Source organism: Mirounga leonina, unplaced genomic scaffold, assembly GCF_011800145.1.
Source record: "Mirounga leonina isolate KUSES-001 unplaced genomic scaffold, KU_Mleo_1.0 Mir_172, whole genome shotgun sequence".
NCBI classification, from domain to species: domain Eukaryota; kingdom Metazoa; phylum Chordata; class Mammalia; order Carnivora; family Phocidae; genus Mirounga; species Mirounga leonina.
In genome coordinates, this window is record NW_023270442.1 from 8860497 (window position 1) to 8887687 (window position 27191).

Sequence of the window (27191 nt, forward strand, 5' to 3'; positions counted from 1 at the left end):
ATACCCTCCCTGGCTGGAACATCCCTTGGTAGTGTCGTGGTTGCTGAGCCAGGCTTCCAAAGGGCCACAGCACTTCTATTTCCAGGAAATAACAGCAGGTCAGCAAATTGCTTGTTTGTGGTCTGTGTGTTTTCTCAGGTCTGGCTTTCCTTTGATCTGGGGTGAACTCAAACTAATTTGGAATAAAATGAAACCAGTTCTCTGCTTCCCTACCTTTAATCAGTAATGTCCCTGGCTGTTTTAATTAGAAGCAAAGGAACAGTTTTGTGTCAACTCCAGGCAAAGGACGTGCAGTCCTGCCGTGGCAGAGGGACTTGGAGCCTAGGATGGAAAGCAAGGCAATATGAAATAGCGTTTGGCCCTATTTTCTTAGGAAAAAGGAGTAAGGTTTGCTTCACTCCAGTTTAAGTTACAGCACACCCTTTCCTCTTTATTTTTTTGTAACTGCTCCTCCATCCTCCAGTAATTTTTCCAACTCTGCCTCTGTTCCCAGTGGTACTGTAAGTCCCTGGCATTTTCCCCAGGAGAATCTTGATTATAATCCTACCCTTGACTTGCTGAGCTAAGCAAGTGACTTTGTCAAAAACTCTAGAAAATTTGTATAGGAAAGATTGATAACTGTTGTTCTTTAATTGGAGTCAGGATCTGTACAACTTGTGAGCCATCTTTGATGAAGCCAGCACTTTTAATTTCCCTTGTCATTCCTATGCGCTGGGACTACTGTGAATTAGGGGTAGCAACTATTGTTTTTATTAATATGGTGTGTTCCTGAGACAACTTACTCAAAATATAAGGTTTTTTTTATAAGCCTTGGTTGATGGTTTAGAAATGGTGAATGAGGGCACCTGGGTGGCTCAGTCGGTTGGGCGACTGCCTTCGGCTCAGGTCATGATCCTGGAGTCCCGGGATGGAGTCCCGCATCGGGCTCCCTGCTCGGCGGGGAGTCTGCTTCTCCCTCTGACCCTCCTCCCTCTCATGCTCTCTGTCTCTCATTCTCTCTCTCTCAAATAAATAAATAAAATCTTTAAAAAAAATGGTGAATGAATTATTTCTGAAGCCAGTATGCTTATGCAACAAATAATGTCGTTTTATCATAAACATGTAGAGGTGCATTTTTGTTCATGTCATTTCCTAATTTTGTTTAGGGTCTCTTCCTCACTTTCTTATGAATTATACATAAATGAGAATCTAAGCCTCTTTTTCATGTACAATGATCCTATTTTCCTGAACAGAAACCCTGGTGGAAAAGTATTAAAATTCAGATTCCAAAATTAGCCAGGGGTAGAGGAGAGAGAGGATGGAAAGTTAACACACCCATTTATTATACGCTGTGCAAAATGAAACAGGGACAGATGCTTCATGATGTCTGCACTTAGTTTTGGTGATTCTCTCTACTGTGCTTAAAGAAATAGTCTCAACTAGTATCTTTTGTTCTGGGGAATAACACTTACCACATCTTATCACATCTTAGAGTCAGTGTGAGACTGCCAGGCAAGGAAACTGACCACCTGGGTTCTAGTCACCACTCTGTCTCTAGCCTCCTGTAGAAACAACTCTGGAACTTAATTTTTTTTTTTCTCATCTATATTGTAAAAATGTGGAGATGTTTTCTAAAATTTAAAAGAGTTATACATTCAGATTCTCAATGTAACCAACAGACGGTGAAATCTCTCCCCCTTTGTTGCAAGATTTTTTTAAAATTTGTAATACGGGCGCCTGGGTGGCTCAGTTGGTAAAGTGGCCAGCTCTTGATTTCGGCTCAGGTCATGATCTCAGGGTCCTGAGATCGAGCCCCACGTTGGGAGCCTGCTTGAGAGTCTCTCTCCCTTTGCCCCTCCCCCCTCCTTCTCTCTCTCCCTAAAAATAAATAAATCTTTTTTTTTTAATTCCCTGTTTTTCTCTCTTCTCTCAAGAATTTTAGCCTTGTCCACTCGCTTACCTGAACTAATTCCTCTTCTTGAAAGAGAAAGGGAGAGAGCGTTCCACTTTTTTGTTACTGAAAGGTTATACAGAAGTATGCAGGAGTATTTTGTACTAATTATACCACTTTTGGTAGTGTGCCGGCTGGCTGAGTTTGGTTGCTGGTGGCAATTTTATAGCAACTTTATAGAAAATATTTCAATCTAAAACTAGTTCAGCCAAAAAATGAGAGAAGAGAGAAAATGCTGAGACTAGTAAAAGAACAAAAGCTTAGACAGCTAAACATTTAATAAAGCTAACTGCTCTAGAGGAAAAGACCTCTGTGGCCAGAGAAAAAATAAATCCAACCCCTATAACTATTCACTAGTGCAAAAATACCTCTTAATTATTTATGAATTATTAAGTATGCTTTTTAAAAAATTGGGCTCCTTGTCCTCTACTAAGTTCTAACTTTGACTCATTAATATAATATCTTACTGAATTTCATGGCATGTGTATGGTCTCTGAATAGCTGAAACATGTTGATACCAGGGGTAATGATTGAGATGACAAAAATCTTTTATAATTTTTTTAAAGATTTATTTATTTATTTATTTTAGGGAGAGAGAGCACACAAGCAGGGGGATGGGCAAAGGAGAGGAAGAGAAAATCTCAAGCAGACTCTCCACTGAGCACAGACCCCCCCCGAGCCCACCACGGGGCTCAGTCTCACCACCCTGAGATCATAACCTGAACCAAAATCAAGGGTCAGTCACATAACCAACTGAGCCACCCAGGCACCCCAAAACAGGGAAATTTTTATTTTTCTTTTGTAAAATAAAGTTTGTAAGAATATGTCTCGGTACCACAGTTAAAATATTGTTGTTGTTATTTCTCAAAGACCACCATAAAGGTATCTTTATAGCTCATCCATAGATGCCCAAAGAAGGTAACAGCACGCTTGAGCTTTTGCTGCCCCTCCTGGGTGAATGTTATAACCACACCATTCATTGGTTTGAATCCATGTACTAGTTAGATTTCTCCAATCCTATCCTTGCAACATTTCCTAGAAAGATGAGGCTCTTTTTTGCCACTTATCTGTCTTCTGGAAGACCTTCTGCTGGCAGGATGAGGAGTAGATTAGTGGGGATACCTGTCTAGAAGTGAGGCACATGCACTCTCTAGATCATATAGAATAGGAAGTTACCCTCTGTTGCAAAAGGAAAAGAACAGATTGTAAGCGGGAACAACTTGATCTCCACCTGTTATCCTGGACATATTTGGACTCTAATGAAGTAGAGAAAACTGTATCACTTTTTTTTTTTCCAAGGAAGGAAGTCCTTAGGGTTGGCAAAGGAAACTAAGTAGGCCAAAACAGAAGCTAAATAAAGGACCTTCTTAGATAAATAGATCTGGATTTCTTTGTTTTGTTTAGTGGAGTATACAAGTTCATAGCAGGAACGCAGTAGAGGAGTATAAGAGTAGCCCACAGAGCACTTCATTTTCTTCATACTTCATCAATACAGCACTCAGACTCTCTTCCAGATAAATATGGAGCCAATGGTTTGAAAAAATTGGTTAGATAAGCACGAAACTATCCATCAGCTCTGGTCACAGTAGACCTTCATGCGATGTTGCCCCTAGAACTTCAGCTATTATGCTTTAAATTTACTGACAACCCTTGGCAAAGTCAGGTAATCAAACTTTGGACTTTTCCCAAACTTATTTGCATCTCACACTGCTCACTATTTATGATGAAATGAAAAGTGATTGGTACTTCAAATAGAGAGTAAGTATTAAAACCACTGCAGTGAGCTACCTCACTCTTTGTACCCTAGTGTTTGATATATGGAAATATCACCAAATATGATTAGCTTTTTAAAAAAGATTTTATTTATTTAATTATTTAAGAGGGGTAGTGAGAATGAGTAGGAGGGAGAGAGAATCTGAGGCGGAATACACAATGAGCGCAGGCCTGGAGCTCAATCCCACAACCAGGAGATCATGACCTGAGCTGAAATCAAGAATCGGATGCTTAACTGACAGAGCCACCCAGGTGCCCCTGATTAATCAGCTTTCAAAAAGGAGTGAAGGTAATGGGATTGTGAGTGTGTGCACTGGTGGGGGAGGGTCACGTGTGTGAATATCATTGATTTCGTTGTCTAATTCAGCAAAAGAATAACTAATAACTATTTTGCTAATTCCACACAACAATAGTATGGAAACATAAGGTAATCAATATTTCAGTTCCCATATTTGCTCTGCAGCATGGTGATTAGATTCAGTGTTTACATTTTTTTATTTTTATTTTTTTTACTTCTTTTTATTATTATGTTCTGTTAATCACCATACATCATTAGTTTTTGATGTAGTGTTTCATGATTCATTGTTTGCATGTAACACCCAGTGCTCCATGCAGAACATGCCCTCTTTAATACCCATCACCAGGCTAACCCATCCCCCCCACCCCCTCCCCTCTAGAACCCTCAGTTTGTTAGATTCAGTGTTTTTAAATCATTCTCCAGCAAAGCTATCTCTTACTGGTCTTCTTTTCATATGTTCCAGTGATTAGTGAGAGGAGTGTTAATGTCTCCCACTGTAGTAGTGCATCTGTGTATTTGTCCTTTCAAATGTATTAGTTTGAGCTTTATCTATTTTGAAGTTCTATTGCTAGATACATACAGAATTAAAATTTTTATGTCCTCTTAGTGAATTGACCTTTCCATCGTTATGTAATATCTTTCTTTGTTCCTGGTAAATTTCTCTGCTTTGAAGTTTACTTCAATATTCATTCAGTCACTTCAGCTTTCTTTTGATTAGTATTTCCATTATGTGTCTTTTTCCATCCTCATATCTTTGACTTATTTATCTCATTACATGAAGTGACTTTTTATAAGCAGAGTATAGTTGGATCATTTTTTGACCCCCTTCTGAAAATCTATGCATTTTCATTGATTTTTTTAGACAATTTATACTTAATATGATTACTGATATTTGAAATTATGCCTACCACTTTATTTTTATTTAGTTTCTCTTCCCTTTGCTTTTTATTCTTCTGTTTCCTTTTTTTTTTTTTTCCCTGTCTTCTTTTCAATTCATTGAACAATTTCAGTTTAACAGAGTTTGGGTTTTATTACTGCTATTTCCTCTACAGTTTATTACAGTCTTCACAAACTTTTAGCAGAACTGCTGCCTTGTGCTCAGGGTGACAGGGCACTCTGCCAGACAGGTTTTTTTTTTTCCTGTGTTTTGTCTTTTTCTAAGTGTTGATCATCCATCCTCAACTTTCATTCTCTCTATATATATCTTCATTACAGAAAGGGGCTTATTCTGCGCTCTTGTCCTCTAGTGGTAGACTGCTTTGCCAGTGGCTGGATTCTGGGCTAGTGGTGGTAGGGGGCAAGTGTTCTCTGTTGTCCCGGTTTGCCTTCATTTTAGGCATATGTTGTGTGCCAACCCTCATGGAGAAGAAGGTTGGAGGACTTTCTTATCATTCTTTTCCTCCATGTCAGCCAAACTAAGCCTTTGATTTGTGTTGTTCTTTACTGGGTCTTCCCTAATCCTACCTCACTGGAAGCAAACCTCTAAGTGGGTATAGATTTGGAACTCTGAGCCCAGGATGGTTTTTGTCCCTCTACTCCATTTTTTTTTCTCTTTCCCTAGTGACAAAGGGTATTTGTTGTGCTCTTAAGGTGATGGATGAGCTATTGCCCCTCCTCTAGGAGTTTTAGGTTTTAGTTTCAAAGAAGAAAAGATTCTGGGGCTTTGTATATCTCCACTAACCCATCCCACCCCACAGCAGCTAAATATTATTTTGTGGGAGGTTGCACCAATGAGAAGAGCTCTTTATGATCACTAGCCTGCTTCCAGATGTTCTCTTGAGTTTCTGAGGGAGATTCATGAGGGGGGAAAAAAAAAAGGAAAGAAACAAAAGCTTATGAGAGTTATGAACCCCAGTTCTTCCAGCCTTAATGGATAATAGTTCACACTTGACTTTTAATAATTTGTGAAAATTGTAGCTAATTTTATTTTCTTATTTGCTTTTATAGCAGCTGCTAAACAACCTCTTCTCCCAATGCTTTGACCCAAGGGAGCTAGTTCTTATGCCCGATCTCATGTTGTAGGGACATGTTTCTCTTTGGAATTTGAATAATTTAGTTGGATTGCAACTTCAACTTTTTGATGGATTCAAGAAAAGTTATGATTTTGGAGTTTATTTGACTTTATCTCATTGTTAGAATAGAACCAATGTTCCTTCCAGATTTCTACATCCTAACCAGAAGCAGAAATCTTCCTTTGGTCTGGCTCCAGCTACATGAGCTGAAGTAACTAGAATGAACTAGGAGAATGAACTAGCACTTACTAGCTTTATGCTGATAATGTCTTAATTTAAAGTAGTAAAATAATGTAGGAAAGGTCAGACATCAGGGAGAATCCAATTTCCAATATGTACATTTAGTAAAATCAGATAATTCGCTGCCCACTCAAAGTATAGGAAAATAGTAGTTTAATGTCAACCACTACAAAAGAAATGGCAGAGAAGAGACGCAATCCTAAATACATTTTTTTATCAGTTGAAAGCTTTGCTAAAATAGAGATTTCATCATAAGGAGACAAAGCGCTTTCCGTCACCATCCCCCCACACACTTTCTTATCTTTTTTCATTATGAGACTGATTTTACTTCCTATTTTTCTCAATATTTAATGGAATTCCTTCAAGCTTATAGCACTTTCTCCCTGAAATTTATCAATGAACTTGCACTGAAGTGTAATAGACAACAAACTAGAATCTAAATGACTATAATTTTAGAATATAAAGAGAGGGGACACTGACCAACACAATTTTCTTTTAGGGATTGTCATTAATCAACCCATCTCAACTGGTGTTAATACAAGCTTAGCTCAATTTTCCATATATTATAGGTACTATATAAATAATATCATCAAATTGTAAATTGTCATATAGGAGGTTGTATATGTTCACTGGACTGTGTTTAGACAAGAAAAAAATAATGCCCCGAGAGGTTTCATAAATAATTTTAACAATGTAGACAGAAATAAAATGGTATTAGTCATTAATGTTTAGTTCAACAGAAAAATAAATTAACTAGAACATCCTATTCCCAGAGAAATCCAGTCAATAGTGGTTTAATAATAACAAGCATACCTTAGAAATATTTATAAGAATTTCTCCTGAGAAGGTCATTGTATTTTCATCAATGCAACCTAAGTTAGTCTTCCAAGAAACCTATGAGTTTTTATCATTAATTCTTGACAAATAAAGGATATAAATAGTTAAGTTTCATCACAGGGTACTTTGGTAGAAAACTAGAGATATTTCCTGTTTATTCATAGACTTTTACATTTGGATTAATTTATAAATGCATGTAATAAACAATCTAAGTCATTTCTACAACTTTTTAAGAAGTCCTAAGAATGCACAATGCATTCATACTGTCATTTCTAGGGATTAACGTTTAAAGATAAGAAACAGTCATTAAAAGAACCATTGTACAAGAAACTCTAGTGAATAATGATGCACACTTTTCAAGGATTAGCTCTTCTTTTAATATTTAATAAACTTTATCTTAGAAAAGTACATCACATATCCAGTCCTCATCTCCTCATCTTTCTTCTTTCAAGTGAATCCTTAATTTTAGTCTCAGATATCATACGCTTTTATGAACAAACACTTGATTCTTTGTCCAGGAGACCATCCTGCTCTTTTTTAATCCATTCTAAATTCTTTGCAAAATACTAAACTGATATCTTTGCCTGTTTTTTTGTTTTGTTTTTAAACAGAACAGAACACAAGATCTTTTGGACAGCTAGGGTGCTTATTCAGAAGTAGTACTGAAATGAGAAGTAATCCCTTTTAATGTTTTACAAAAACCTTTTTTTTATTGGAAACTGCATAATGTTATACCATACTGATTACTGCTTTAATTCAGTACCACAAAGGATAGAGTGATGAGTTTTCATTGACAAAAACAAAAAACAAAAACACATTTCTTTCTGTACATTCTATCCCTACAGCCTACTCATTGTTACTTTGTATATATTTTGTGCTTTCTAATGTATCACTCACTAGTTCATTGCCATACTATTTTGCCTGAGGCAAGAGTCTCCCCTCCCACATATTGAACTGGGAGATAATGATGGAGAAAAGGAATTTAAATGCTCAATGAAAAAAAAAATGGTGTTTCCAACACTCTCTTCTGTAATAGATCACACAGAGAACCTTAGAACTAGAAAGATTTCTAGTTCAGAGAAAGAGTAAGACAAATTTTTTACTCTGCTGAAACATTTCTAGTGTCAGGTGCCTCATTACCAATTTTATTTATAGACAAATTTAAATATTTTAGTCAATATCTGACTCCCTATAATTGCTCAGCATAAGTTTATGGACCTACATTGACAAATTCTGATTCTTTTTTCTCATCAGAATCTTTTAAGAACAATGCTTTTGACTTATACTAAATATGTTGCTCTTCTCTGCCCATATCCCTTCCTTTTTTTTTTTAATCTTTTTTTTTTTTTTAAGATTGTTTATTTGACAGAGAGAGACACAGTGAGAGAGGAGCACAGGCAGGGGGAGTGGAGTGGGGAGAGGCAGGCTTCCCGCCAAGCGGGAAGCCCAATGCAGGGCTCGATCCCAGGACTCTGGGATCATGACCTGAGCCGAAGGCAGGCACCCAATGACTGAGCCACCCAGGCGCCCCAGCCCATATCCCTTCCTTAAGCTTTCCTTGCTTCCTTCAGTCCTCGTGGCTTTGGTGAGAGTACCTTGGTGGCATACGATTGAGGTGACCAGGGCTACACTGTATCCCTAGCATACTCACTATTCCAGGGGTTGACATACGAACAAAGCAGCACTCTTCTTGGTCTTCTTAGTTAAGTGAGTCATGATCTCCCTTTTTTGCTTAAAATGATCCAAGTGGTATTTCTGTTCATTAACTAACCATGAATGATTTGTGACTATACTTTGTCTATGTCACATTTTTGCTTGTTTTGCTTTTCCCTCTGAAATGATTCTTTCTCTGTATTCAGTGTTAAGCCTATTCTGGACTCTTTACCATAGGAATTTTCTTTGTTCAAAATAATGCATTTTTACAATGTTGTGATTAGAATGAACTTCCCAGAAATGAGCAGAAATGTGCTACATGACCAGCGCAGAATAGTGTGTACCGACCCTCTCTCTCCATGTTCTGAATGCTGTCTTTCTATTAACAAAGCCTGACTTGGCATTGCTTTGCTGGCGCTCATCACCTCATTTGCTTGCATTGAATTTGGGATCAAGTGAATGCCTGGAGAGTCTTAGCCAACTATCAGAGGAAGAATGAGAGTGACATTATGGTATTAAACCCCTTCAGTGCCTTCCTGTGAGGTTGCTCCCAGCACAGGTCATTACTCCTCTCAAAGCAACTGGTTTGTTTGAATTTTTTTTTTTAAGATTTTATTTAGCAGAGAAAAGAATTGAAGAAATAAATAAATAAATAGATAAATAAATAAATAAGTATTTCATTTATTGACAGAGAGAGAGCAAGAGAGAGAGATAACACAAGCAGGGGGAGCAGCAGGCTCCCAGCTGAGCAGGGAGTCTGATGTGGGGCTCGATCTCAGGACCCTGAGATCATGACCTGAGCTGAAGGCAGACACTTAATTGACTGAGCCACCCAGGCGCCCCTCAAAGCCACTTGTTTTCTACAGCTCTTCTCCTTCCAGGTTCTGGTAACTTGTGCCTGCCTTTGAGTCTGGGTATGGTAACAACTTTGCTGATGCTAGCCTCACTTCTTCTGAGGTCTCCTATATTTGGTCTACCACACACCTTTGTTCAATATTCTTGTCAGTAAGCTTTCTTAAAATGCCCCTCTTTTGAGTCTGTCCTTTGTTTCCCATCTCAAGCATGTTGAATAAACTAAGAACAAATATGAGTCCTTTAGCTAACCAGACATGTCTTCAGGGGGGCATTGATCCTTCCCTTCAAAGATAAAAACAAAATAATGTATTGAATCTTAAGCCAAATACTTTACTAAAGAGTCTTATAGATACCTTCTGATTCAGTAGAGAGAATCTGGACTTGGATTCCATTTTAGTACATTAAGTTTGTACCTTGGATCCATGAATCTTAATATCTTCCATGAATCTTAATATCTTCGTCTGTAATGTATCACTCTAAAAGTGGTTGTAATAAGCAAATAGATTACATATTTAAAGAGTCTTACAGGGGTGCCTGGGTGGCTCAGTGGGTTAAGAGTCTGCCTTCGGCTCAGGACATGATCCCAGGGTCCTAGGATCCAGCCCTGCATCAGGCTGCCTGCTCAGTGGGAAGTCTGCTTCTCTCTCTCCCTCTGCCCTTCCCCCCCACTAGTGCTTTCTCTCATTCTCTCAAATAAATAAACAAAATCTTTAAAAAAAGAGAGAGAGAGAGCCTTACAGAGAATTTGGAGCTTGAAAGATAACCCATCATTTATTCCTCTTTGACTTCCATATATTCTAAAACAGATCATGGAATCAGGTACGTCACGTGCTGGGTGTAAAACAAGAAGATGATCTGCATTTATTTGCTAGTTTGGAGATTACATGGTAATGCTCTGGTTTAAGTACCCCCTCGAGTTTAGTACATTAAATCTTGCACAGTTAGAAGATTTCCCGGACTGGAGTTGTGGAGTCCTGGATTCTACTCTCTTATTTAGCATTTAGTAGTGTGACTGTCTTTCCTTATTTGTAAAAATAAATATCTAGAATAGACCATTTTGATGGCACTTTCTAGAGCTACCATTCTGACACAGAATATGGGATTCATGCATGTGGTTTATACACATCTGGGGTTAGAGTTAACTCATCTTTCAGTTTAAATATCAGGAGTTTAAATAGTTAGAAGATATTTATACTCTAATAATTATCAAAGATGAAATGGTTATACAAATTACTTCTTCTGTGACTTCTTTTTCCTGAATTCTTGCTATTTTAACCAATTTACCTCAATTTTTGTCACCATCATATTGATTTAGTTACTTACTATAAGAAAGTCCCAGGAACAGGTCTTTATCCTATAGCAGAATCAATGAGCATAGACTAAATATTCACATCTTAATCAAATTGGAAACTAGAGTAAGTGCTATAAAGGGATTGGCAGACTTTAATAAAATACCATTAGTAAAATTCTATTTAGTAAATATTTATTTTCTGTTAATACTATTTAATATTTATTAATAGTATCTTATTAATATCAATATGATAAAATAATATATAATAAGATGGCATTATTTCATAATAATGTATTAACATACTCTTTAAAAAAATAATATTTTACTACTGTAATAATAAAATAGTATTTAACATATATTAAATATAGTAGTTAATAACATACTACAGAGCTAGATTATAATATAAATAAAAGGTGACTTTGATATAGATGAAATATTTCCTTAGTTGTGTTTCCTCAACAGGGTATAATTGCATTAATAAGTATATGCTCTACCTCAATACCTAATAATACCAAGACAAATGTAGTTGAAGATGAAAAGGAGGAAATAACTTATCATGCATATAAATAGTAATGACTCTGAGTGTTTGTTCATAATAAATGCAATCCCACCACCCCATCATTCAGTGATTCATATGAGGCACTGAATGTTTATATTTTAATGGGAAGGAAGAAATATCTAAGACATTTAGACAAGGCTGAGAGGTATGACCCAGACTTAGGTGCAATCACACATCTTAAAAATCACAGACTTGTACCCCTGAAACAAATAATACATTATATGTTAATAAAAAAAAAACACTTCTGCATTTGAAAAGGAAATGCTCTAAACTGTTTTGTTTACAAGGTTCTTGTCTTCTTTCAGCGGGGATATGTTTGTGTGTGTGTGTCTGTGTGTGCACGTGCTCATGCATGCACATTATCTGAAACTTCTTAAAACATGCTACAGAACGGTAAAAATAATAATGGTACAGGATAGTCCCATTTGCTAGATTCCTTGATTAACAAGCATAAAGGATGAGTTTGATATGTTGAAAAATCACTCCTAATTCCACCATTCAGAGGTAAGTATTTTATTTACTTATATATTTGCCTTCTGAAGGTATTTTTATTCATGTGGATAGCATTTTTACAGAGTTGGGAACTACAGAGTCAAGTGGTGTAAATGTTAAGTCTCTAAACATGTATTGCTAAGTTCTATATTGTTTAACGTCTCTGATAAGATTACATCCATTTATATTTCAAAGAGTAGTATCGGTAATGCTGTTCATACATACTCACTCACATTATTGAATCACTCTCTAGCTGCAAACCCCTTTACTAACACAAAATCAAAATCCTTGGGGGATAGGCAGACAACTAGAAGGCAGGTACCTGTTTTGTTTAGAAACCCATTTATTTATACAGAATGCTTGCCCAGTTAACATTCATGCAAACCTCACCATCTAAAAACTTAGTTCCTCATACAACCTGAAACCAACATTGAGAGGTGACATTGATTAGCCTTAAAAGGGCAGGAAGAGGAGATAATGCCTAGTACAGATTTTTTTTTTTAACATCCTGGAGTTGTGTAATGCATGTTTAGAGACAGAGGAGAGAGAGGTGATTGGAGATGTTTGTACATTTTGAGTGAGTCAATCCTAGCTGGGAGCCCATTTGTCTCAGAATTACTTTTAACAGAGAAAGAAGAGAATCTTGCCTCCAGGACATATTTTTTTTCAAGTTTTTTGAAAATTTCATGCAAAAGTAGTCACCCACAGATGGTTTCTCTGTAGCTTGTCTGAATTGAACAGATCGTCCCAGAACTGTTCTTAGCAGTGGATAAATGCCCACTTCCCAAATCCCTGATTGTCAGTCTTGAGGGAGTAGAGAGGGGTGGAATGCAGATGAGAGAATCTAAACTCTTCCTCAACCCTTGGAGGAAGCTTCTTTCCAGGGCAACATTCAAGTACATCTGCCTTGCTGCTAAGCAAGTTCTCTACTTTATGGGAGATCAGTCCAAAAGGATTCAAAAAATCCTGCCCGGGTACATTTAAGACCACATTTTAAAAGTTTTATGCTTTGACCTTTAACCATGCTTTAAAAAATCCTCTATTTTAAATCCTTATAGTACTTGGAGACCAATGTGAGATCATTAGGTCCCTGACTATCTCAGCTTACACTGAACTCCCTTCTGGTGGTTTTTTGTTGTGTATTTTGTTGTTGTTGTTGTTGTTGTTTGGGTTTTGTTTTGTTTTGTTTTTATCGCTACCATTATTTATTGCCTCCTGTTGCATTGTTGTTGCTGTTGTTGTTGTAAGCATGCCTTAAACTCTAAGAAAATTATAATTACATTGAGGTCAGGGCTGGATATTTCATTTTAGTCTATTTCCTTTAGTGCCTGCATATAGTAGGCTCCATTCTTATGTACTGAGTCCTTGCTAACAATTCTCAAAATGTAAAACATAGCAATTGTTTAGCTTCTTGGAACAATAATTTAACCTGAACATGTTGAATGTTTGTGGGCTAGTCAGGGAGTGATATTTCATCCCATTAATTCCCATATGTAGACTACCTAAACTGGAAATAGTTTTCATTGGAGAAAAAAGAAAGCAAAACCACACTGAATCTTATTACTAGTCACCATGGGCTTTAATTTTAGTAATTTCATGCAGGGCAAACTAAGTTTAACAAATAAACCCAAAATAAACATTATATCTCTAAAAAGACATATTTTGAAACTTCTAAAATAAATATACTTACTGGAGAGAGCAAATTAAGTGAATCGTTGGGGAGAAAATAGCTCAATTTTTTAAGAATAGGAGAAAATTTGCAGTCTTTAGAGTACTTATCAATACCTCTGTAAAATGCCTTTATAAATAGGATAGTCCTAGCTGGTGTCTGATGTACTAAGAAACTGCAATAAACTTTACCGCCCTTTCCACACTCATCATATCGTCAATGGGATAATAAATTTTATGGCCAACACATGAATTGATGTCTTCATCGAGGTCCTAGTTTTCAAAGTAAGGAAAGCTACACTAACCAACTCAATAAAAAGGAGCATTCCAAGATTATGCAGTTATATAATTTGCTAGTTTGAACGACATATCATATAGTGGACTATTTAAAATATATTGCCAGAATTATCAAACAGTAAAAATAAAAATATATACATTTCTAGTCAGATTCTGAATGAGTTTATCATGTGCAGACTTTCAAAATAGAATTTGAATATTTCTGTTATTTGTACTTTGTTCATGCAGAGTTAAATTACAATGTGGTATATTGTAAAGACATTTTAAAAGAATGTTTGAATTCTTTCCTTGAATTGAAAACAATTCTTTAGAAGGAACATTTTGATCTGATTAAAGCTATTCAAATTGAGAAGAAATAAATGACTTCATCAAGAATGATGGAACATGTGCAGGGTGACCTGAAGTTCCAAGGGGTGATGAACTTTTGTGTATTTTTAACAGTGTTATTAACAAACAAGTGGCTTTTGGAGACAAGAGCATGGCTCCCAAAAGGTATGTCAAAATCCATCACATATTCTCAGAAGCATGGCCATTGAAGAAATTCATTCTCAGGTCAGTCAATTTCTACCTTCCAGTTTCCAAAGATGTTAGAAAAATAATCAGTTTTCAACCTGCAAAGTCCAGCTGAAGTAAGTATCAGCCATTGGAATAAACAAAACCATCACAAATAGCAGGATGTTCTGGCACAATCAATTCCTTTAGAATACAATTTGTTCCTTCTGCCTCATTGAAGAAAAAGGATTTGATGGGTAATTCTTAAATTGGTTTTAAATGATTATCATAAGCTTTGAAAATAATATAGAAACATCTGAAAAAGGGAGCATGTATTTTGAGTCCTGGGATGTGGTTGGGGCACATCCCAGGAAGTGAGCAATAGTAAATTACAGTTGCTTTGTTGTTATTTGCCATATATTTGTTGTTTGTTGTCCATATATTTATGGTCCAGCCAGGTTGGAGACAGAAAGAAGTCCCTTAGTTAGGTAGGAGATGAAGGTGAGGGATGAGAGTTGAGGGAATGAGAGGGTAGAGACGTGTGTATATCGTGAATCATGAGAAAGCAAACAAACACAATATTCATGTGACAAAATCTTAATCACTTCTATGGTCCAGAAAGATGAGCCCTGGAATTTACCACTATTCTTAGCAATGCCTTGACTCATTTCTCATGTTCTTGTCATCAGCTGTTCCCGTTGCCTGAAACCTCACTATCACTCTCTATTTACTTATGCATTCTAGGTACCCAATACTTCTGGCTAATTGAAAATCAAAATCAAAAATTGGTCTCAAAAATTATTTTTTTAATGGAGGAAGACACTGCTATAAAGAGAGAGAGAAAGGGGTGCCTGGGTGGCTCAGTCAGTTACTTGTCTGCCTTCGATTTGACTCAGGTCATGATCTCAGGGTCCTGGGATGGACCGCCGTGTCAGGGGGTCAATTTTCTTCTCCCTCCCCTTCTGCCCATCCCCCTAACTCCTGCTTGCTCTCTCTCATTCTCTCTCTCAAATAAACAAATAAAATCTTTAATTTAAAAAAACCTTTAAAAATTAAAAATAAATGAATAAAAAGAGAGAGAGAGAGACAAAGACTAACAGACAGACATAAGAAATCAAATAGCCCAAAGCAATGGGTAGTCCTTATTTGGGACTTCTTTAAAACAACTGGGAAAATTTGAAAATGGAGTACTATATTAAGGAATTATTGAAATTATGTAAAGTCTGATTTCTTAAAGATGAATACCAAAATATTCTAGAGAAAATGTGGGGCATATGAAATATAATTTCATAATATTGGTAATTGTTGAAAATTAATTATGGGGTTTCCATAATTAGGACTGAAAATCCAACGTTATATTTCAAGTCACTTAAGCTGAATCTAAAATGTGTATGACTCATTGCTCAGAGACCCAGAATTCAGAAAGGCATTCCTGAAGAAAGAGTGAGAGGACTTACCTTACCATATATCAGAACTTATTTTAAAGCAGCATTAATTCACTCATTTAGCAAGTATTTGTTGAATAGTTATTATTTGCTAGGTTCTCTTACAGGCATTGAAGACATAACAGTGGCAGTATAGTATTGGTAGAGAGATGAACAAGAAGATGAACTGAAGAGGATATGGAGGCCAAGAATAGATCCTGAATATACCGATACTTGATATATGACTGATTGGAAAAGGAAGGACCCATCAGCAAATAGTGCTGAGACAATCGATCATCAACAACAAAAACAACAACAACAACAAATAACAAATAAAAAGAGATCCCTATCACTTGCATACACATATACACACTCAAAACACATGGATTGTGTTGCTGGCAGACTATAGAGAGATGTAAAAGACAAATATTAGAGGAAAATATAGGCACATCTATTTGATCCAAAAGTAGAGATAAATTTCTTAAACAAGGTACAGAAAGTGCTAAGCATGAAAAAGATATTTATAAATTTGGAGTTGATGAAAATTAAGAACTTCTGTTCACTAAAGCATACTGAAAAAAAAAAAGTAAACATATACACAGAGATATAAGCAAGGAAGGGTAACTTTTCAAAATCTTTAACTCCTACAAATTGGTAAGAAATAAACAAGCCCTAAAATGGGCAAAAAGGCAGAAATGAGCATTGTGCTAAAAGAGGAAGAATAAAATATGAATAATTGTAGTTTCCTACAATTGATCAACATCATATGCTACTGGGGCAGGGAAGTATAATTTGGCATAATCACTTTGTAAAAACAATTTTGCATTATCTTGTAAATTTCAGAATTCACATATCCTGTGATCCAGCAATTCCACCATTAAGTGTATTTCCTAGCAAAACTCACACTTACTGTGTACCAGGAGTGTTTGGATAATCTACTGTTATTTAACAATATATAGACTTAGTGGTTTAAAAAAACTTAAACTTTATTATGCACTGAATACTCTGGGTCAGGAATCAGGGAGAGCTCAAATTAGTGATTCTTCTGCTCTGAGTGCCATCATGGGTCAATTCGTGTCCCACTGGTGACCGGTCTGGTCTAGCATTTTGATGAAGGCATTGCTGACATGGCTGGTATCTCATTGGAAACGGTCGAAGGCTGGCCTCTGATGGATGGACTCTTCTGCCTCTCTTCACATAGTCTCAGAGACTCTCCTCAAAGTCTTTTCAGCAGGATAGACTACCCTCTGACATATATAGACTACATTGCATCTCAGATCCGTAAGATACTGAGGTGGAAACTGCAAATCCTCTTTAGAGCTAGATCTGAAGCCAGCTAGATATGATTTTCCCCATGATCTATTGGTTAAAACATCACAGGCTTATCCATCGTCAGGAAGAGAGAAAATAGTCCAAACCTTTCCATGGGAAAAGTGTCAAAGAATTTACAGCCATTTTGGGGTGCCTGGGTGACTCACTCAGCTAAGCTAAGCATTGGACTCTTGATTTCAGCTCACATCATGATCTCAGAGTGGTGGGATGGAGCCCCAATCTGGGTTCTGCTTGAGATTCTCTCTCTCCCTCCACATCTGCCCCTCCCCCAGCTCGCACATGTGCTCTTTCTCTCACTCTCTCAGATAAATTAATTAAACCTTTAAAAAAAAAAAGAATTTACAGCCATTTTAAGCCAAGAAATGTTTATAGTAGCAATGTTCATGACAATAACATGACAACAAATGAAATGTCCAACTATGAAAGAAAAATGTACTATATTTCACATATATTTCACTGAAAATTCAGTGAACAATTCTTTGCTGTCAAATAGATGAATCTTAAGAATTTTGAATAGAAAAAAATCAAGTCAAGAAATATTACTGTATGTTACATTGACTATGCAACTATTTACAAATGTCATAAGCAAATAAATCTAATAAATATATGGGTAATTTTTTAAATATATAGAAGGGAATTGCAGACAAGAATCAGGGAATAGTTATGTTTCTGAAAGAGACATTAGCATTCGATAAAGGAGAAAACTCAGAGCCAATAGTTTTGTGTAATATTCTTGCCTTTAAGATTATTATTATATTTGTATGTATTAAATATTATTTAGCATATAAATGCTACATTTAAAATGATGTATCATTTTCCGGGGATTAGAAAATATCCTTAAGCCAATCTTGCTTTGGAGTTGATTTCTTATTCTGTTGTCTTTAAGAATTTCCTTTAACTTCTTACAAGCAGTTACGTATTTATATAGCTATTTAAATATTTTATTTAGACTTTCCAACTATTTTGTAGAAGGAGATTGTTTCATCATAACTACTTGACTATATTCTTAAAAGCAGACATTGGTTCTAGTTTCTTCTGTGTGCACATGTAAGTGTGTGAGTGTGTGTGTGTGTGTGTGTCCTTTTCTAGAGCTTATATTAGTTGTGTATGGACTTCCTAGATCAGTAGTTGTCAATTGACAGAGGTGTTTCTCCATTAGAAGGATTTAAAAATGAGTGAAATTTTACATGGTTACAATGAGAGCCATTCTAAGCCTTTGAACATCAGTGATCAACAAATACCAATTAACAAAGAATTGCTCATGCAAAAAGGCAACACTGAAAAAACTTTCCTAGATTAATAAGTCTCTTAACTTGTATTTATTTCTCCACCCTATCCCCTTTTTCCTGGGAAATATTTTCTACTTTTTTTTTTCTAATTTATCTATTGATTCTACTTTTTAACTTAAGCAATTATATTTTTAACTTCTAAGAGCTTTAACCCTGTCCTTTTTGTGACATTCTGTTCTTGTTATATGGCAGTAATAATTTGACCCATGTCTTCCACTGTGGTACCTTACATTACTTTAAGTTTATTCTGTCTACTGAATAATTTCTGGGTAATCTAGGATCATTGTTCTGTGTCTATACCCTGGTCTTTCCCTTTTGTGCTCTTTGTGTACCTGGTGGTCTCTTGTTGAAGTTTCATTTTTACTTACTGACATCTGGACAGCTGTAATTATATAAATACATTTTCTACCCAAGTCTTTCCTTAAGTGAGAACTCTGGCTGGCTGCTCAAGTACACTTACTAGACAGGACATCACCTGCTAATTAGTGAATTTTGCTTCTGAATGACAAATCCAAAGAGCAAATCTGAGGCTGTGCACCATCCTAAAACTTAAAGAGGAAGATGTATGTTGGTAGTACCTATACCCACCATATAATTTTCCCCCAATTTGTTGGTTTACTTTCTTTGGAGAAGGTTATTTCTTTCCCTTGAATTTTTAGCTACCTTTATGAGGGTGGATAGTCAAATCTGATGGTCAAATACTTCATCATACAAATTCACCTGCCTGGGATGACAACTTGGACAGAAATAAAGCCCATTGGGGTGCTTGGGTGGCTCAGTTAGTTAAGCATCTGCCTTCGGTTCAGGTCATGATTCCAGGGTCCTGGGATCGAGCCCCACATTGGGCTCCCTGCTTAGCGAGAAAACCTGCTTCTCCCTCTCCCTCTGCGTGCCGCTCCTCCTGCTTGTGCTTCCTCCCTCTCTCTCTCTGGCAAATAAATAAATAAAATCTTAAAAAAAAAAAAAAGAAATACAGCCCATTAAAACTTGAAAATAATATTCCCCCAATCCTCAAATCTTGGGTCGACAGAAACCATGGAAAGGAGTGGCCTGGGAATGGTGAAATTGGTTCTTAAACAGTCTTTCAATTAATCTTCATGATTTTAGATCTTTTTTTTTTTATTTAATCTTCTTGAGACTTTGAGATGCTATGTCAAGAAGAGGGTCTCCCATCTTCTCTGAAGTTTTTTCTTATATGACTTGAGGCTTTGGCTGTCTCTGCTCAGCTTCTTTCATCTATGAGCCCTCATTATCCACCACTACAATGTTTTTTAAATCTTTAAAAATAGATGACATTATCTCCTTTCTTTCTGGTCCTCTCTATTTGTGTAACACAGGACTCTGTGATGAATGTGTGTGCATAATCATCCTGTTCAAGAGGTTTTATGTATACATTTACAGAATTACAATGGGAATAATGGAGCCAGAATAATAGGATCAAAAATTGATGAGTCATAACTCACATTGTTTTGAATTCCTTAGAAGGAAATAATTGAATATATGTTAGTGCTCTGTGTATATTATTTATTTAAAATTTATGTTAATTTTGAATTATTAGATATTCCAATCAAAACGAGAAGGGAGACCATGATCTATTTATTATTTTGGTTTCTTAGAAAAAAAAAATGAACATCCAGAAGACAAAATATTTTAATTTAAACAAAGTGTTTCCTTGGGACTTTGGGAGCCCTGTAATGTCTCTTGGAATTCAAAAAGCTCTGAACAATAACATTTTGGTGAGTTTAAATGTAAAACATAAATAAATAAAAAGCATACGGATTAAATTTTCCTTGACACACGTGAAAATATTGAGAGAAAACATGTTTGGCACATATGGTCTGGACTCAGCAAAACAGAAACTGGGCAAAATGTCCCAACGAAGTTCATAAAACTCACAAAATTCACAGGAAAAAGGCTTCCCAATAAAAATGATCAAAAATTAATATTATCATAGTATTAAACTTATACAATTTAGTTGTTCGTTTGGGAATACAGTATCTTACAGGTTGAGCCTCATTAAATCAGACTTATAGAACAGTTTAATTAAATAATGATACATGTTTTGCTTCTGAAAGTTTTTGGACTTCCATCTAAAGTCCAATAATAGACTGGTAGCAATGTTAGTAAATATTTCTACACACATACACACATACACATACAAAGGGAAGGTTAGACTTTTGATTAAAAATCTTCTTGATGCAATCAGAACTTTTTCTTGGCAAGAACTACCCATGTGTGTATATGTTTATAGGACAGTCACACATACCGTCACATGTATTTTATGGACTCAGATGCTGTAGGGACAATACCAATACTACAACTGTTAAGAATTTGAAAAGCATGAAAGACTTAATATCAGGCATGAACTTGATTGTAATTAAATAGATGGGCTGAATTTAAAGTCCAAAGTGTATTTAATTCCCTTATTTCCTAATATAAAATAGAAGAGGCAGATGGATACTATCACATAATATCAATTTCAAAGAGAATGGTCTTAACTGGATGGTTAATGATCACAAATAAAATTCAATTTAAACAACCAAATAGAACTGAATGTCCTGCCAAAATATATCTCAAGGTAATAAACTATAATATTGTCAGGAAAGTTTCCAGGGAAATAATCACTTTAATTCTCTCAGCAGATGATATCTATATTATAGTAAAGACTGTTTTCAACATGAAGGTCAAAATCTGTAACTGCTTATGAATGAGAAATTTTTGTACAGGTACATCCAGTAAATGTGTTGAGTTTTTATTTATTTTTTTTATCATTGTTGCTTTATGAAGGTAGCATTGGAGAGAAAGAGTAGAAAATGGATACTTATCGCCAAACACATCATAAATCCAATTTACTTCAAGACAGCAGAATGGATTCAGGATCCTCTTCAAAATGAAGAATCTGTTTTTGTAATTATTGCTGACCTTCCAAAACAAGAGCTTTCAATCTTCTATGCAAAGACTCATCATAGACTCTAGATCAAACTTATGTCAAAGAGCAGTCATAACTACCTGCTGCTCATATTAGAATCATTTGAGAAATTCTAAAAAATACAGATTCCTGAGTACCAGTCCAGACATACTGAATCAGAATCTCCTGTGTTGGAGCTTTGGGAAACGTTAATTTATGGAACTATGTTTGGAAACTACTGTCCTTAAGATATAGAAATGAAGAACATCTCCCATTACTTCTCATCAGGATCTTCTCTGATAACTGGAGATGGTTGGTATAGCAGTGACACCAAGAAGCGTCACATTATAATCACCAGGGGTGTACACCTGTCCAGCATTGTCCTGTCCTACCTTAATTTTACTTGATGCCTTTCCACAGTTCGTATGCTTGGAAAAGACAGTGATGAGTAAGAACCATTCACAGAGAAGGAAGGGAAAGAACTAATCTATACAGAGAATGAAATACATGCTAGATACTTACTACTTTACATACATCATGAAATCAAAACCTCTCACCACTCCCACTAGGAGTGCATTACCATTATTATTCACATCGCACTGACGAAGAGATCAACTGGGAGAAGAATAAGACATTCAAACTAGGTCACATGGCATGCAGGTGGCAGAGCTGGGGTCAAAATTCAGCACTGGCTTTTCTGCAAATAACATAAACAGAATCCTCTTGGTGTCTATTATTTTTTAATCCCCATAGTACGAATAAACTGGTAAGGTATAATGGAACCATATTTCTCCAATCTAATGGGAGAGAGAGTTATGTCTCTTCTGATCAGTCTGAAATTTGTGGTCACCAGTTTGAGGGATCATCATGAAACCACAGAAAGAAAAGAAAGAAAAGAAAAGAAAAAAGAAGAAAAGAAAAAGAAAAGAAAAAAAAGAAAAGAAAAGAAAAGAAGTCCTGGGCCTTCAGATGATCATGAGGAGCAGACATTGCATAATACCTGAGCATCCTGCCTTCCCAAGGGGGAGGTGAGCACAACAGAAGATAAAGTTGTGTTTTCAGTTGTTTCGTTTTTTGACATGTACACAGAAGACACATGCAGCAAATAAAATAAACACAAATGTGCCCTTTACATGGGAAGACACCTGGCTTTTGGGAATTTAGAAGGCCACACAATGCCTCAGAAAATGCCTAGAAGGAACTGTAACCCAGCATGAAATTCACTACTTAAATCCCTTCATCTTAAACTCTAAACTAAGTTACCATTTCAGTTAGCACGCAAGCAATAATTATATGCCTAAGCTTTCCCAAAACCCAGAATCCTGGAAAGAAGCAGTCCCATGACCTGCAAATATCGGAATTAGTAGTTCTGGTTCACGGAAGAGAAAGCACCAAGGGAAAAGGAGTGAACACCTACTGAGCACTTAGTAGGTCCCAGGCCCTATGCAAGCTGCTTTATTTAGGCGATCTGCTTCTCTCTCAATGGTAAAGGGGAGAACACATTAATAGTTAGGGGCTTTCAACAACAAAAAATATGTATTTTATTCATAGTTATTTCCTGCTGTAGACATTCCCCATCTACAAGTCCAGGATGAGACGTAGTAGAAATAAAAGAAAACAGTAATAAAACATGGTTTTCTTTTACGTCCTACTGCAAGATCTACCGTTGGAACCCTAAACCCACTGCCATCTTCCCTACTTCTGTGAAATGAAGCACAACAAACACTTTTATTCTAACTGTGTTGCCCTTTGGATTGGATCAAAAAGCGTCATGTTTTGTGTTCTCTCAATGCCATGTTGAAAATCAGAGGACACGTGTGTGATGATGCACATGCCTACTAGCTCAGCTGCACTGCACACTCACATCACACCAAGCCTACACACTTTATATAATCTTATTCTGCAGAATGTGATTGTTGAACCTGCTGAACTTAACAGCTCCACGTTGAGTCTTCTCATTGCAATACAAGACTTTCTGGAACGTACATTATACAGGCTTGTTGAAAAATCTTAAATTACATAAACACATTAACCACTGAGCACATCATAAATACTAATGAAAATATGCTATTTTTCCCAGCTGGGGCAATACGTACCCAAATGATGGGATCTAAGAAAGAGGCTTAATGATGGTCACAGCTTCCCAAAGTTGTTTGTTTGTTTGTTTGTTTGTTTGCCTGTCCCATCAAGTTCCCATTCTATACTTGCTGAGAAGTGTCTGAATTGCTGAAGCGTACAATTTAGGTCTGAGGTACATCTCTCATGCACATAGTCACTCCTGTAGGTGAACATACAACACTTCTGAAAATGTTTCAGTAATACATCTGAAGCTTAGATTATATTTTTCCCACTAAGCTATCATATTAAATATTTGTTTAATATAATATTTAATCATATAATAAAACTATGAATAATGAAATAAACTTTAAAAATGTAATTCTCTGTGATTACCCAGCCACCCCATCCCTCCCACCCCCCACCACTCCAGCAATCACAGACCTGTATCTCTGAAACAAATAACACATTATATGTTAAAAAAAAGAAGAAGAAGAAGAAGATAGCAGGAAGGGAAGAATGAAGGGGGGAATCAGAGGGGGAGACGAACCGTGAGAGACTATGGACTCTCAGAAACAAACTGAGGGTTCTAGAGGGGAGGGGGGTGGGAGGATGGGTTAGTCTGGTGATGGTTATTAAAGAGAGCACGTATTGAATGGAGCACTGGGTGTTATTTACAAACAATGAATCACAGAACACTACATCAAAAACTAATGATGTAATGTATGGTGATTAACGTAACATAATAATAAAAAATAAATAAATAAGATAAATAAAGCACATGAAGAAAGATGAATGTAAAAAATAAAAGAAATTAAATAATAATAATGTAATTCTCTAGGCCACTAATTATACCTCCATCAGTTTCTGGGAATAAACATAAAGAAAAAAATACCATGCTCTGGGACATGCCTGCTTCTTGAAATAAGTCCTTTTTTTCCCCAGGAAATTAAATGTTTTGTTTTAATCAAATATTGCTACAAATGGCCAGATTACTATATGTCAGGGAAGGCAAATCTCAAGTCTCATCTTGCATGCCAACAGTGATCAATTAGCAATGGACGTCTGCCCCTCAGAGTGCTGGGTAATAATATGTGGTGTGTCTGCAACAAATCCAGAGAGTAAGAGGCCTACAAACTATATATTTGCTCTCCTGCCTTTTTTCAAAATATATTCTCTGTACACAGAAGTTATAGGTGAAGGGATCCTGGGTGGCTCACGTGGTGAAGCGCCTGCCTTCAGCTCAGGTCATGATCTCAGGGTCCTGGGATCGAGCCCCGCATCGGACTCCCTGCTCAGCAGGAAGCCTGCTTCTCCCTCTCCCTTTGTCGCTCCCCTCTGCAGTTTCTCTCTCATTCACGCTCTCTCTTTCTCTCATAAATAAAAAATCTTAAAAAAAAAAAAAGAGGTGAAATAAAACCAAAGTTTCCCATTTTAAATAGATATTTAAGAAACTTTTAAAAGTGGAACGGAAGGGAAATGTTTTACACTCCCTTTCTTTTTTTGAGGACCTGATGTCAAGTGGTCAGTAATTGGAGTGGATTTTGCATTGGTGACTTCAACATTCGAGATGATAAAGGAGCAAGTTGAACTAGAGTAAGAGAATTGGTGAAATGGACAAAGCAAGGGTCAGCAGAATCCCCATGTGTTACTCTGTTGCCTTTCATAATGTGAGCAAACCATTTGACATTTCAAATGCCCGGTTTTCTCATTTAATAAATGAATTTGGGTGCCTGGGTGGCTTAGATGGTTAAGCGTCTGCCTTCGGCTCAGGTCATGATCCCAGGGTCCTGGGATCGAGTCCCGCATCGGGCTCCCTGCTCCTTGGGAGCCTGCTTCTCTCTCTCTCTCTCTCTCTCTCTGTCTCTCATGAATAAGTAAATAAAAATCTAAATAAATAAATAAATAAATAAATAAATAAATAAATGAATGAATTTAACCCGGCTTATATGACTTAAGGCTTGAAGGGAAACTTATACAGGTCTTGTCACCCAGCAATTTGTTTTTTCCTCACAGATGACTACCAGAAAAAAGAGAGAGGATAACAGTAAAATATTATGTTATTACATACATTTTTCTTGATAATAAATTTATTGTTATCACTACATAGAAAGATTGCAGAGCCATGTCACATGAGCATTCTTTCTGCTGAAAATAGAAATAGCATGCACTCTATTCCTTTTAATGGGACTAATCTACATGTAAAGAGCAGCAGAAAGCAGATATTTTACAGACTTCTCTGCAATAATATTAATAAGTCTCTTGCTAGTACAAATAGTTTTATTATACCAAATCCTCCTGTGTAAAATTATTTCTAATTTAAATGTGATTTTGCCTTAATTTTGGATCTAGGTATTCTAAGATTTAATGCTTGTCCTTTTCAGTGGGTATTGAAATATCTGTAGTTTTAAAGATCTGAACTTTCTCCCCTCTTTTCATTCCTCATTCATAAATTTCTAATACATGGATTGATCTGTCATCAAGTCCATTTCCAGAGGCTTACACCCGAGATGATGCTCTAGGGAGTCTTGGTATGAAGATATCCACATAGCCCATTGTGACGGTTAATTTTATGTGTTAACTCTGCCTTTCTTAACCCCATCAATCTTTTATTTTACTCAAACATTATTCAGGGTGTTCCTGTGAGGGTGTATTTGGATGAGATTAACATTTAATTCAATGGACTTTGAATAAAAAGGATTGTTTTCCATGATGCGGGTGGGCATCATGCAATCAGTCAAACGCCTGGGTAGAACAAACAGACCATGCACGTCTGAGCAGGAGAAGATTCTACAGCAGCCTGTGGACTTGAACGGGAACATTGGCTCTTCTGGTTGTGCAGGCTTTCTGCTGCCCACCATGCAGATTTTGTACCTCTCAGCCTCCATAATCACAGGAGCCAATTCCTTATAATAAATATGTATATGAGTATTATATTATATGTATATGTATATATATATATTCATATATATCCTCTTCATTCTGTTTCTGTGGAGAACCCTAATACACCTATCATACTCAGCTTATACAGAAGAGATTTAATGGCCACATTTTATGATAATTTGACCAGTGTCATCATCTGTGAATTTTAATGGGTTAAAATTCTCATACCAAGTCTAGCCCCTTTGGAGGCACGCCTGGGTGGCTCAGTCAGTCAAGCGTCTGACTCGGTTTTGGCTCAGTTGGTGGAATTGAGCCGGTCTTGGCTTCGGGCTCCACGCTCAGCAGGGAGTCTGCTTGAGATTCTCTCTCTCTCTCCCTCCGCCTCTGCCCCTCCCCCAACTTGTGCAGGCGCTCTCTCTGTCTCTCCCAAATTAAATAAATAAAATCTTTTTAAAAAAAAAAGAAAGAAAGAAAAAGAAAAATACCTGACACATAGTATGTAAGACACTCTCCCTGTGCGTTTGTTGTGATTGTTAGTACCATTGCCATTTTCCTTCATCTCGCCATGCTGTCTAGGAAGCTAGTAGCATTCATACTTCCTTCCTGTGGCTTGTCCACTGACTCCAGAAATTTTTCACTGCCAGTGTCTGTCCGACACTGTCCATTGTGTTACCAATCCCACCGTCCTGATTTGGCCTCTCCTGGCCTCTGGTAGTTGTCACCTGATCTTCTACCACGCCTCAAGTTTCTCCTTCTCCACGCGAACACACATACCTTCTTCATCATCGGCCTTAGTCTATGTGCTTCATTCAACATGTGTCTTCTCTTTTTTTGTATTGAAGATGTCTGCATATCTTCTTTATATCAATGTTATAAGCATTTTGATATGAATATTGTCTTCAA